This window comes from Salvelinus alpinus, chromosome 32 (genome assembly GCF_045679555.1).
Source record: "Salvelinus alpinus chromosome 32, SLU_Salpinus.1, whole genome shotgun sequence".
NCBI lineage: Eukaryota > Metazoa > Chordata > Actinopteri > Salmoniformes > Salmonidae > Salvelinus > Salvelinus alpinus.
This window is the reverse complement of record NC_092117.1, coordinates 1,856,616-1,869,009: the sequence shown is the minus strand read 5'-3', so window position 1 is coordinate 1,869,009 and position 12,394 is coordinate 1,856,616. Positions and strand designations below refer to the sequence as shown.

At 40.4% G+C, this 12,394-nt stretch overlaps 1 protein-coding gene across 2 annotated transcripts in view; it reads left to right on the top strand.

Moving 5' to 3' along the window:
- The first annotated feature begins 706 nt into the window (after positions 1–706).
- Positions 707–12,394, top strand: part of cdh23 (cadherin-related 23) — a 727,760-nt gene continuing 716,072 nt past the window's right edge. The window contains exon 1 of one of the 2 annotated variants that reach the window (XM_071379722.1): positions 707–866. The gene's annotated coding sequence lies outside the window, so the exon portion shown is untranslated. The remainder of the gene's footprint in view (positions 867–12,394) is intronic. The other variant, XM_071379721.1, reaches the window with a different exon arrangement.

Below are 12,394 nucleotides of genomic sequence, written 5' to 3'. Positions count from 1 at the left end.
TTACATTATAATAGCAATAAGGCAACTCTGGGATTTGTAGTATATGGCCAATATAAGTATAGGACTATTGGTTACCTGTTTTATGTCATTCAAGTCATCCAGTTACATGTTCTATTTTAGCACGAGCCCATAGGCTGTTCTTACCCATAACGCAACGCAGAGTGCCTGGATTTTTTTTTATTTTACCGTTATTTTACCAGGTAAGTTGACTGAGAACACGTTCTCATTTGCAGCAACGACCTGGGGAATAGTTACAGGGGAGAGGAGGGGGATGAATGAGCCAATTATAAATACAGCCATTAGCCATGGTATATTGGCCATATACACACAGCAATTACCCAAGATGCCTTATTGCTATTATAAACTTGTTACCAAAGTAATTAAAACATTTAAAAAAAAATCATAGCCCTGTATATGGTCTGGTATACCACGGCTTTCAGCCAATTAGCATTCAGGGCTCAAACCATCAGTTTATAAAATGCTACAACACAGGGAGAAGCAAAACGGGAGTTGGTGCAGGAAAATAGTAAGTGCGCACGGAACAGGGCAGCGCGTGTCGGAATTTGCTGTAGCCTATGCTGAGGTGAAGTTGAAGTGGAGAGCCAGAGCCAAGACGTGAAATTTTCGACTGGAGGTGGAATTTTTGTTGTGAGAGGGAGAGAAGAAGAGAGAGAGCGAGAGAGAGAGAGCGAGAGAGAGAGAGCGAGAGAGAGAGAGAGCGAGAGAGAGAGAGAGCGAGAGAGAGAGAGAGAGAGAGAGGAGCGTAAATAAGTAGCCTACCTATAGCGTTTACTTCGTAACGCATCACAGCAGGACCTTCGATCGAATCTCAAGGCACTTAGCCCCAACGGACACGGACAAGGCAGGTAAGATTAGATGATGAAGATGTGATAATTAACAAAATTTGGTTGCGTAAAAGCAATCGCAGTATAGAGCAATGAGCACAATGAATTGAGTAACTGATACTTTGATGGTTTTTGTGTACTGTGTCACCTAACCGATTGATAGAGGGTAGCCTATAGGCACGTTTTTAGGCTACTTGGTTGCTTATTTCTGGACTTGCTTGCTAGTAGGCAGGGCAAACCCGTTTTGGCGATTTCTGGTATCATCAAAATCAATCAATCGCAGCACATTTTTGGACTGATTCAGCAATACCATTGGAAATTAATGCTGAAAGTTAAATTTATATTCCTAAAACTTAAGTTGAAAATGATGCATGCTGTCGCTGTTTCCTGTTGACAAGACATTTTGATAAATAGCCCAATGTCAAAACATAGTTTTAAGGTGTCCAAATCAATAACCAATATGCAGAAACAGTTGGTGATATATTGAAAACATAAACATTTAAGATACTATCTACACATACATGTGCAACAATAGTGTTTATATTTTTGTATATTATTTTTACGAGCACCTTATAAATTGCACACGCTCCAAAAACCCTGTTTTGACAAGTGGCAATACATCACTAATATCGATTAGGGGGAAATCAGGTTGTACGTCCTGTTGAAACTAACAACTTAAAATCCACATGGAAACTGGATATATTTTTTACATCACTGGTTGGAGAACAACCTGATGAGGACAGTTATAATTTAGAGTGATGCATTTTGATTTGGAGGTTGCCAAACGGGAAAGAGAAACGCAACACTTATTTGTCAATCACTCATATTGATATGACCTTAAAATCAGTTGCGAGAGGGTGGAGATGAGGTTGCACGTCCAGTTAAAACTATTAAACACAGCTCAAAAACCATACGGAATCTGGGAATAATGTGTACATCACTAGCTTGAGGACAATTTGTAGAAGACAGCTCAACATTTTGAAGTGTTGCACTTTGATTTAAGTGGGTCGCCAAGGTGGTAAGTGCAATGCAACGCTTTTTGTTAATCACTTTGATCGATATCTCGATAAAAATCAATAGAACAGGGGGCAAACTTTTGGGGTGTAGCGCTGTTTAAACTAACACTATTCAAAGGCCACATGGAAACTTTGAATAATCTATACATGGTTAGTTCGATGAGAACTTGTAGAAGGCTTATATCTATATTGTGGAAGGTTAACAGTTGATTTCGGGAGGCTTCCATCATGGAAAAGGGAACGGGACACTTTTTCTGTTAACTTAAACGCATCACGACGCAGCATAGGATATCAACAGTGACAACGATGGGCTGCTTTTTAAGTGGTCGTTTGACTGTTAAATCCATGTATTGGTGTGTGGCAGCAGCGACCGGTCATTCAGATGAGGTGGGTGTTTTGAGCCCCGCATTTTTAGCAAAAAATATATAAATAAATACAACTATTTTGGGCTTCCCTGTTTTTCATGTTATTTTCGCATTAATATGTGTCACATATCAGTTTGCAAACAATGTAAAAAAAATAATATATATAATTGAGTTAATAAAGCCGCATACAAACTAGGGCTGGGCGGTATACCGTAATTTACTATATACACCAGTATTTATGCATGGCTCAAGGTCATTGACCACAGATACAATGATGTCAAATCACGTTATATGTACAGTAGCATTGATTGGACTGATCATGTCAACATCATACTTTCAAAATCTTAGCTAGGAGTCATCATCATGAATCAAGTCGACAATCTACTTGTAAATTCATTTAAATCCTTGTCATATGAAGATAAATAATGAAGAGAAATGAATGATAAAACTTATCAGTGCTCATCGGTCATTGGACTTAAACATTACACAACAAGTTGGGAATTGCAAATTCAACAATGAGTGGTTTGGAAGGAAGTGAGCACAGCACAACAGCGTGAGTCCTAAAAGGTATTGTATGCTGCTGCTTAAATGATGTAATATTCCAGGGAGATATGTATACTGTAACTAAGAAAGTAATAACGTTACTAAGTGTATGTTGTGTAGTAAGCTGTTAGTAGCCCATGTGCCTCGCGCTAATAATTTGGGCCCTTTTCCACTTTTAATTAGCCTATAGCCTGTTTTAGAGAAATGTAATCATCGAATATTGTAAGCGCTTTCATTCTGCTTATATGCCCCCGTTATGTATCCTACGGTTCTGACTTGGTGTACAGGGAGAATACTGTAAGAACGGCCCATGTTCTGAATTACGTCGCTGTACATTTCAAAAGTGCTGAACAAATAGTTATATTGACAACGTCCGTCCTAGCTCGCTCATTAAGTCAAAATCGAAATTACAGATGGCCTCTTATCTGCTCGTCGTTCCCTTATGCGATAGTTTGTACATCTCAATTGTCAGTAGAAACCACATTTGTTTAAACAAGTCAGCCATATCAGCTATGTTTTTCAAAAAGGCAGTAAATGAGGCTGAATAAACTGTTTCGCTGCCAGACAAGGTTCTGCTGATAGCCAGGTGTAGCAGTGGTAAGGTGTTGGGACTGCTGTTGGGACTCTGCTGTTGGGACAGATTTATGTAGGCCCTAACAGTTTGTGGGCACCGTGTCACCTTTATAGTGCAATTAATTATTGTTTAGTGTTGTGTAGTAGCTTTGCTGGAATGCATAATGATTATTATTATTATTATTTTTGCCCCACCAAAGATTTACATGCTATTGGTTAAAAGCTTAAATTATTGTTAATCTAACTGCATTGTCTGATTTACAATAGGCTTTACAGCTAAAGCATGCCATGCATCTGTTTGAGGACGGCACCCCCCCCCCCCATCAACATATTTTTCAACCAGCCCAGTGTAAGGCGTGCGTACTGGCGGTAGAGAAGTCAGGCGCAGGAGAGCAAAGACTGTGTTCCAACGGTGCAGATTAATGATAAAAATCACTGAACAAAACACAACAATCATAATGGGACAAAACCCCTGACATAACGTGCACAAGCACTTACAAAAAACAATACCGGACAAGGACATGTGGGGAACAGAGGGTTAAATACACAACATGTAATTGATGGGATTGAAACCAGGTGTGTGGGAAGACAAGACAAAACAAATGGAAAATGAAAGGTGGATCGGCGGTGGCTAGAAGACCGGTGACGTTGACCGCTGAACGTCGCCCGAACAAGGAGAGGGACCGACTTCGGAGGAAGTCGTGACACACAGGCTTCATAAAACTCACAAATAGCGATTAAGTAATCACTTACTTTTTGAAAATCTTCCTTTGATTTGCAATCCAAAGGGTCCCAGCAACACGCGGGGTCGTTTTGTTAGTTAAAATCCTTCTTTATATCCCAAAAAGTCTGTTTAGTTGGTGCCATCGATTTGAGTTCAACATGCAGACAAAGTAATCCAAAAAGCTACCGCTAAATTTTGTTAAAACAAGTCAAACTACATTTCTATTTAGTCCTCAGGTACCCTAGAATGTAATTAACCTTTCTGAACCACCCATCTCAGATCCGGGATAATTGTCATCAGAAACGCTGACTAGCATAGCGTAGCATAGCGCCACAGGTAAATAATATTACTAGAAAATATTCATATTCATGAAATCACAAGTGAAATATTGCAAAACACAGCTTAGCCTTTTGTTAATCCACCTGTCGTCTCAGATTTTAAAATTATGCTTTACAGCGAAAGCAATACAAGCGTTTGTGTAAATTTATCGATCGCTCGACAAAACATTAAGTACACTTAGCATCAGGTAACTTGGTCACGAAAATGAGAAAAGGAATCAAATTAATCGTTTACCTTTGATGATCTTCGGATGTTTTCACTCACGAGACTACCAGTTAGACAACAAATGTTCCTTTTGTTCCATAAAGATATTTTTTATATCCAAATACCTCCGTTAGTTTGCTGCGTTATGCCCAGGAATCCACCGGAAAGAGCGGTCACGACAACGCAGACAAAAATTCCAAATTATATCCATAATGTCCACAGAAACATGTCAAACGTTTTTTATAATCCATCCTCAGGGTGTTTTTCAAATATCTATTCGATAATATATCAACCGGGAAAGTTGGCTTTTCACTAGGACCAGGAGTAGCAATGGCTGCCTTTCCCTTTTGCGCACAACTCACTCTGAGAGCCCCCACCTATCCACTTACGCAATGTGGTCGTTCACGGTCATTCTTCAAAATAAAAGCCTGAAACTATGTCTAAAGGCTGTTGACACCTTAGGGAAGCCATAAAAAAGTCTGGTTGATATCCCTTTAAATGGGCAATAGGGATGCATAGGAACAGAGAGGTTTCAAAAACAGGGGCACTTCCTGATTGGATTTTCCTCCGGTTTTCACCTGCAATATCAGTTCTGTTTCACAAACTCACAGACAATATTAAGACAGTTTTGGAAACTTTAGAGTGTTTTCTATCTTAATCTGACAATTATAGTTTCGGGGGCTGAGAAATAGGCAGTTTGAAATGGGTACGTTTTTTAGCCAAAAACGAAAATACCGCCCCCTAGTCTTAAGAAGTTTTAAACTAATATTTCATATGGAAAGAAGTATGTTCACTAGAAAAGTAAAATTAGCAAGTGCGCGTCCTCTTCGTCGCGCGCCCACAGACTTAAAATTCTTCCTCGTTTTGGAAGAAACAAGCCTGAAACTTTGAACAAAGACTGTTGACATCCACAGGACTTGCAATATGGGAGCTGGAATTGCATAGGACCCATAGGACCCATAGCTTTCCATTGTAAGAGCATGAGATCTCAAAAAAAAAAATCTTTGGATTTTCTCCTACCATATCAATTGTGTTATAGTCTCATACATTATTTTAACATTTCTTCAAACTTCAACGTGTTTTCTATCCAATGGTACAGAAATTACAGTAACCAAACCAACATTGTGGATTAGAAATGATGGGAATTAACGGTAAATATACTACTGGTGATACTGGTGTGCCATCCCGCGGCCTCTGCAATGGATTAGTCCACTGAGACAGGCGTCAATCAAGATGTGCCATAAAAAAAATTTTTTTTGCAACTGTTCGACTAAAAAAAATTCTCGGTCGACCAACAGCCTATCAACCAAACAATCGACCAGTGGGGTCAGCCCTAGTTAAAATACACATACATTTGTAAACAGCCATCCACAACAACCACAGTCAGTAAGGCAGAAATAGCAGCAGTGTGATTCACATCAATGCGCTATGTAGATATTGGTATCGCCCAGGCAGAATAAACTTTAACTTGCACTCTTTTTCAATGCTGTCATTGAGAAAAAAGAAAGGTGTCATCTAGCTTTTCAAAAAGTTTCAGAATAGAACAATATCACCAAGACAGGCGTTAAACCACTGTATCCAACTTCAGTCATCCAAGAGGGATTTCATGCAGGGTATCTCTTCTTTCTCTGTATCAAAGCCTTTGAACTTCTATGTTGCTGTATGTACTTCTGTATTGCTGGGCCAATGTGCTGAATGATATTGCACTGAACTCACGGCCTGTAACAGCCCTCTGCTTTCGGGGGTCACAAGCTTCAATTCTGTAGTTGGCCAGTGGATGAAATGGCCTGTGCATAACCATCTCCAAGACCATTTGGGATTAATTTACACGCACACACACACAGTCTACCACATTATCTGTCCAGTGAGTCAATATAATTTGAAGTGCTGCTACTCATTTGTTTTCTCCTTATCTTAGAAATAAGTGTAGGAGAAAGAAACATTAGCTCGTTGTGTATCGTTTCCCTCTCTCTCACGCTCCTGTTTTTCTGCAGTGTGGAAACAGCAAACCTCTGACACAGTCGCTCTCTCTCGGAGTGTCTGTCACTCTTGCTGAATCCACTCAAAATACGAGAGGGGGAGGAAAAATATCATTTGAAATGAAGGGGGCCATATCTGACAGTCTCTGTGAGCGACAGGCTCAAATGAAACACAATATGAGGGATATAGTAGCAATGGCTTGCAGATACAGTGAGATACAGATACAGTGTCCAAAGAGTAACAGGGGAGGGAGCAGGGTGGGGTTTACTGTATAGCAGGGGGGGGGGGAAAGGAAGAACGAGAGTGGAATAAAAAGAGAGCTAGTTTAAATCTCTCTCTCTCTCCTTATGGAATACCTATACAGGATAGTGGAGTATGGGGTTGCATCCCAAATGAACCCACAATTTGTAAAGTAGTGCACTATAGAGGGAACACATCGTAGATCAACGTGCCTTCAGATAGAAGCAGGTTGAAAGCCTTCACATCAAACTCTAGAAGTAATCATTAATGTCAAGTAATTTCTTTAAATCAAATAAATGTTATTGTTCGCATACAAATATTTAGTAGATGTTATTGCGGGTGTTTTTTTGTTTTTATAATGTGAAATGTCAGAATAATAGTGATTTAAGCTTTTATTTCTTTCATCACATTCCCAGTGGGTCAGAAGTTTACATACACTCAATTAGTATTTGGTAACATTGCCTTTAAATTGTTAAACTTGGGTCAAACATTTGTGGTAGCCTTCCACAAGCTTCCCACAATAAGTTGGGTGAATTTTGGCCCATTCCTCCTGACAGAGCTGGTGTAACTGAGTCAGGTTTGTAGGCTTCCTTGCTCGCACACGCTTTTTCAGTTCTGCCCACAAATTTTCTATAGGATTGAGGGGCTTTGAGGGGCTTTGTGATGGCCACTCCAATACCTTGACATTGTTGTTCTTAAGCCATTTTGCCACAACTTTGGAAGTATGCTTGGGGTCATTGTCCATTTGGAAGACCCATTTGCGACCAAGCTTTAACTTCCTGGCTGATGTCTGAGATGTTGCTTCAATATATCCACATAATTTTCCTCACTCATGATGCCATCTATTTTGTGAAGTGCACCAGACCCTCCTGCAGCAAAGCACCCCCACAACATGATGCTGCCACCCCCGTGCTTCACGGTTGGGATGGTGTTCTTTGGCTTGTAAGCTTCCCCCGTTTTCCTCCAAACATTACGATGGTCATTATGGCCAAACAGTTCTATTTTTGTTTCATCAGACCAGAGTAAATTTCTCCAAAAAGTACAGTCTTTGTCCCCATGTGCAGTTTCAAACTGTAGTCTGGCTTTTTTATGGCGGTTTTGGAGCAGTAGCTTCTTCCTTGCTGTGCGGCCTTTCAGGTTATGTCGATATAGGACTCGTTTTACTGTGTATATAGATACTTTTGTACCGGCTTCCTCCAGCGTCTTCACAAGGTCCTTTGCTGTTGTTCTGGGATTGATTTGCACTTTTCGCACCAAAGTACATTCATCTCTAGGAGACAGAACTCGTCTCCTTCCTGAGCGGTATGACGGCTTTGTGGTCCCATGGTGTTTATACTTGCGTACTATTGTTTGTACAGATGAACGTGGTACCTTCAGGCGTTTGGAAATTGCTCCCAAGGATGAATCAGACTTGTGGAGGTCTACAATTCCTTTTCTGAGGTCTTAGCTGATTTCTTTTGATTTTCCCATGATGTCAAGCAAAAGAGGCACTGCGATTGAAGGTAGACCTTGAAATACATCCACTGGTACACCTCCAATTAACTCAAATGATGTCAATTAGCCTATCAGAAGCTTCTAAAGCCATGACATAATTTTCTGGAATTTTGCAAGCTGTTTGAAGGCACAGTCAACTTAGTGTATGTGAACTTCTGACCCACTGGAATTGTGATAACCAACCAAAACTATAGTTTGTTAACAAGACATTTGTGGAGTGGTTTAAAAACGAGTTTTAATGACTCCATCCTAGGTGTATGTACATCTCTGACTTCAACTGTACCTATGAACACAGTGGCCTTCATTCTTATATGGAAGAAGTTTGGAACCACCAAGACTCTTCCTAGAGCTGGACCCCTAGCAAAAGTTAACAATCGGGGAAGAATGGCCATGGACAGGGAGGTGACCAAGATCCCGATGGTGACCCTGTCAGAGCTCCAGAGTTCCTCCGTGGAGATGGGATAACATTCTAGAAGTACAACCATCTCTGCAGCACTCCACAAATTAGGCCTTCATGGTAGAGTGGCCAGACAGACGCCACTCCTCAGTAAAAGGCACATGACAGCTCGCTTGGAGTTTTCCAAAAGGCACCTAAAAACAAGATTCTCTGTTCTGACGAAATGAAGGTTGACCTTTTTGGCCTGTATGCCAAGCGTCACGTCTGGAGGAAACCTGGCACCATCCCTACGGTGAAGCATGGTGGTGGCAGCAACATGCTGTGGGGATGTTTTTCAGTGGCAGGGACTGGGAGACTAGTCAGAATCGAGGCAAAGATGAATGGAGCAAAGTACAGAAAGATCCTTGATGAAAACCTGCTCCAGAGCGCTCAGTTTTATTGAGAAGTTATTGAAAATAAATGCCCTTTTTTTTCAATTATTGAATTGTAATTTTAATTTACTTCCTGACTTTAGGGGAGGAGAGAGTTTCAAGTTTTAATGTCAGGTGCACAAGTACAGTGAAATGCCTTTTTTGTCATCTCCAAACCCAACAATGCAGTAATCAATGTAGAACAAAAACACACAATAAATAAGAACACTAGAAAGTAAGAAGCTTATATACAGGGTCAGTTCCAATACCATATCAGAGAGAGAGAGAGTGTGTGTGCATTAGGGCTGTCCCCAACTATGAAAAATCTTGGTTCATCAAAAGTCATCTGTTCTTTCAACCAATCGATTGGTCGACATTTCTATACATGTATTTTTCCATATATAGACACCCTATGTGTTCCAATAAAATAAACTTTATTTGTTGAGCTTGTCTGATGCGTTAAGCACACTGTTTGATGAAATAAGACACAATTGACTCAAGAGGGAGCCAGAGATCAATATAACAAGAAAATAAAAACCTTAAACCTGACCCAACCATCCCTTTCCCGCACCTGCGGGCTTTTGGAGATTCTGCCTTTACTCTCCTGAATATTCCGTAAATAGGCTACAATTTATCTTACCATTTCTACCGATCTGTGTGCCAGTTATGGTTTTCATATGCACAATTCTGCGTGTGCGTGTGCCTGCTTGGGTTTATAGTTGTGTGTAAACTGGTTAGGAGCCAAAGGTCAGGTGTAGCCTATATATAGTTCAAAGCAGACACTAAATGGGGTGTTTTGATCTGTTGACTGTGAGACTGATATAGACTGCAGACTACACAGCGACATACTCTTGCTCAACTAGACCAGGGAGGACCTAACAGAAATGTCGTGTTCCCAATGGCCCCTTATTTCCTATGTAGTGCACTACTTTTGACCAGGTATACAGGGGATACAAACAAATAGATGAATGAGTCTCTGCAGGCTATCTGGTGCCCTCTGACAGCTGTGTTTATGTTGTCTGATATGGACAGCTTTTCCAAGCGCATTCTAGCAGATAATGGCCAAGTGGGAGAAAGGGATAGGGACCTACGATGCGTCCCAAATGGCACCATATTTAGTGTACTACTTTTACACTAAGGGCTCTGGATTAGTGCACTATATAGGGAATATGATGCCATTTGGGATGCATATAAAACAAGTATTGGGAATAGGGTGTCATGCCCTGGTCACAAATAGTGCACTATAGGGAATATGGTGCCATTCAAACATTGTCCAAATATACCATATTTATTTACACATACTTATTTTCCATATGCGTTGGGACATAGACCCACAGGCAGGTATTTTAAGAGCTGTAGCCTGTGGGGCTAAAAAGTGCAGTTTTTTTTATGTACAGTATGGGTGTTGATGTGTCAGCGTTAATTGGAGTTTACATTGAAGTAAAATAGAGGGTTATGGAGAGAAGAGGGACTAATAATGACATCAAAACTGATGTTTGGTATATGTCAATATGAACCGTGTTGTGTAGGTCTACATTTTTCTTTTCTAGGCTTTACGTGTTAATTGATATCATGTGCCTTTCGATTGACAAAAATACAGTTTTTGACAGTTTATTATTTTTTGGTTAATTGGTAGACAAGCAGTAGTATGTATGTATATGAGTCACTCTTTAGTCTAAAGCCTTTCTGTGGACTGACAGCTTATTGATCCAAGCCTTTTAGAGAACAAGCACCAGGAAAGAAATGCATCACTATTCCTCTTCCAAGATTTACTCTCAAAAAACAAATTAACAGTCGGATATCAGTAAGTGAGAATGGCATTGTTATCACAAGCTAAGTTTCCCTCCAATTTAAAATATGCACATTTTCACACCGGAGGTGTTTCCATCAGTCCATATAAAAGCACTTTTGTGCTTAAGTTTTCATGTACTGAATAAAAAAAGTTCAATGTGTTACCATTGCATTTTCAACTCTAGCGAGTTGGTTTTGGTGCATGCTCTATAGACAACAATTCGCTGATAAAGTGGACAAGGGTACTTGTATGATGAGATATGATTAAAAGCAATAATTTTTATTCGATAATTGGCAGCCAAGCACCGATCATCATGTAAACGGCATCATTAAAATAATGGCCTACCCTCGATATTTTCATTTCATCACTGTGCACTTAACCACCATAAGTTATGAAATAAGTTATAAAGTTCATCATAGCTTATTCCATCTGCCTATAAACTCTGCATGTTTTCCATGTCGTGGTGGTAGTACAACATAACATATTGCGTGACTCCAAGTTTACTGGGACACTGACAATGTTCTCTTCATGAAGTTTCACTCAATTTATTTTCTTGCAAACCCTTTTTAGTAAAACAAAATCTTTTTAAGCTGTCAGCTGGTGCTGCTATGACAAATAGGGCTTTTGGTTTTGTTTGCGGCTATTTGAACAGGTGTACTAGCACAATCCCTTTTAGTGAGGAGGATTTCTAACTATTGTTCATCCTATTGAGAAAAATGGCACCCAAATGGCACCCTATTCCCAGGTCAAATGTAGTCCACTAAATATGGAATAGGGTGCTTTTGACAGCTATTGTCTTTGTCCAAATTACAGATAGAACAATCGGTGGCGGGTGGTAGTGACAGCTGAGTGATAGTGACAGGGCAAGTGGGACCAGGCGCAACAACTCACAGCGCTCCCGTCCTGTCCCGATATTTACCCTCTCCCCGGATCCCTCTTTTCCTCCCATGTGCCTGTTTTGGAGGTGTCAGTGCATCCCCCGACATCCCGCAGGATCAAAGGGGCCTCCGGGAGCTACTGGGGGAGAGGAGAGTTTTCCTGGCATCTGTCCTGTACCCCACCTCTCCATCTCCTCTGAGATGAGGCTCAGGCTCTAGTCCAGTAACACTGAAAAGAAGCAGAGGAACATGTTTGTTACTATTCCTGCAGTAGCCTAACCTGGTCCCAGAACTGTTTCTGTTTGATATAATTGTCACGTCCATAAGTTATAAAATACAAACAGATCTGGGACCAGGATAGCAGCATCCCACTTCCTCTGCTCCTCTGCTCAAATCATGTATCTGATACTTACCAATCTCTCAAAGTTGATTGGAAATATGTCACTTCACCACATGAACATGAGAAAGTATCTATATCATACACAGTGTTGCACTGTGCTGTGGAAAAGGGTTTCACACCTTGTAATGTGTGTTTACAAAAGTGTCATTCTAAATTACATGAGTGAACAAACATCGACAGCAATTTCCAGCCCA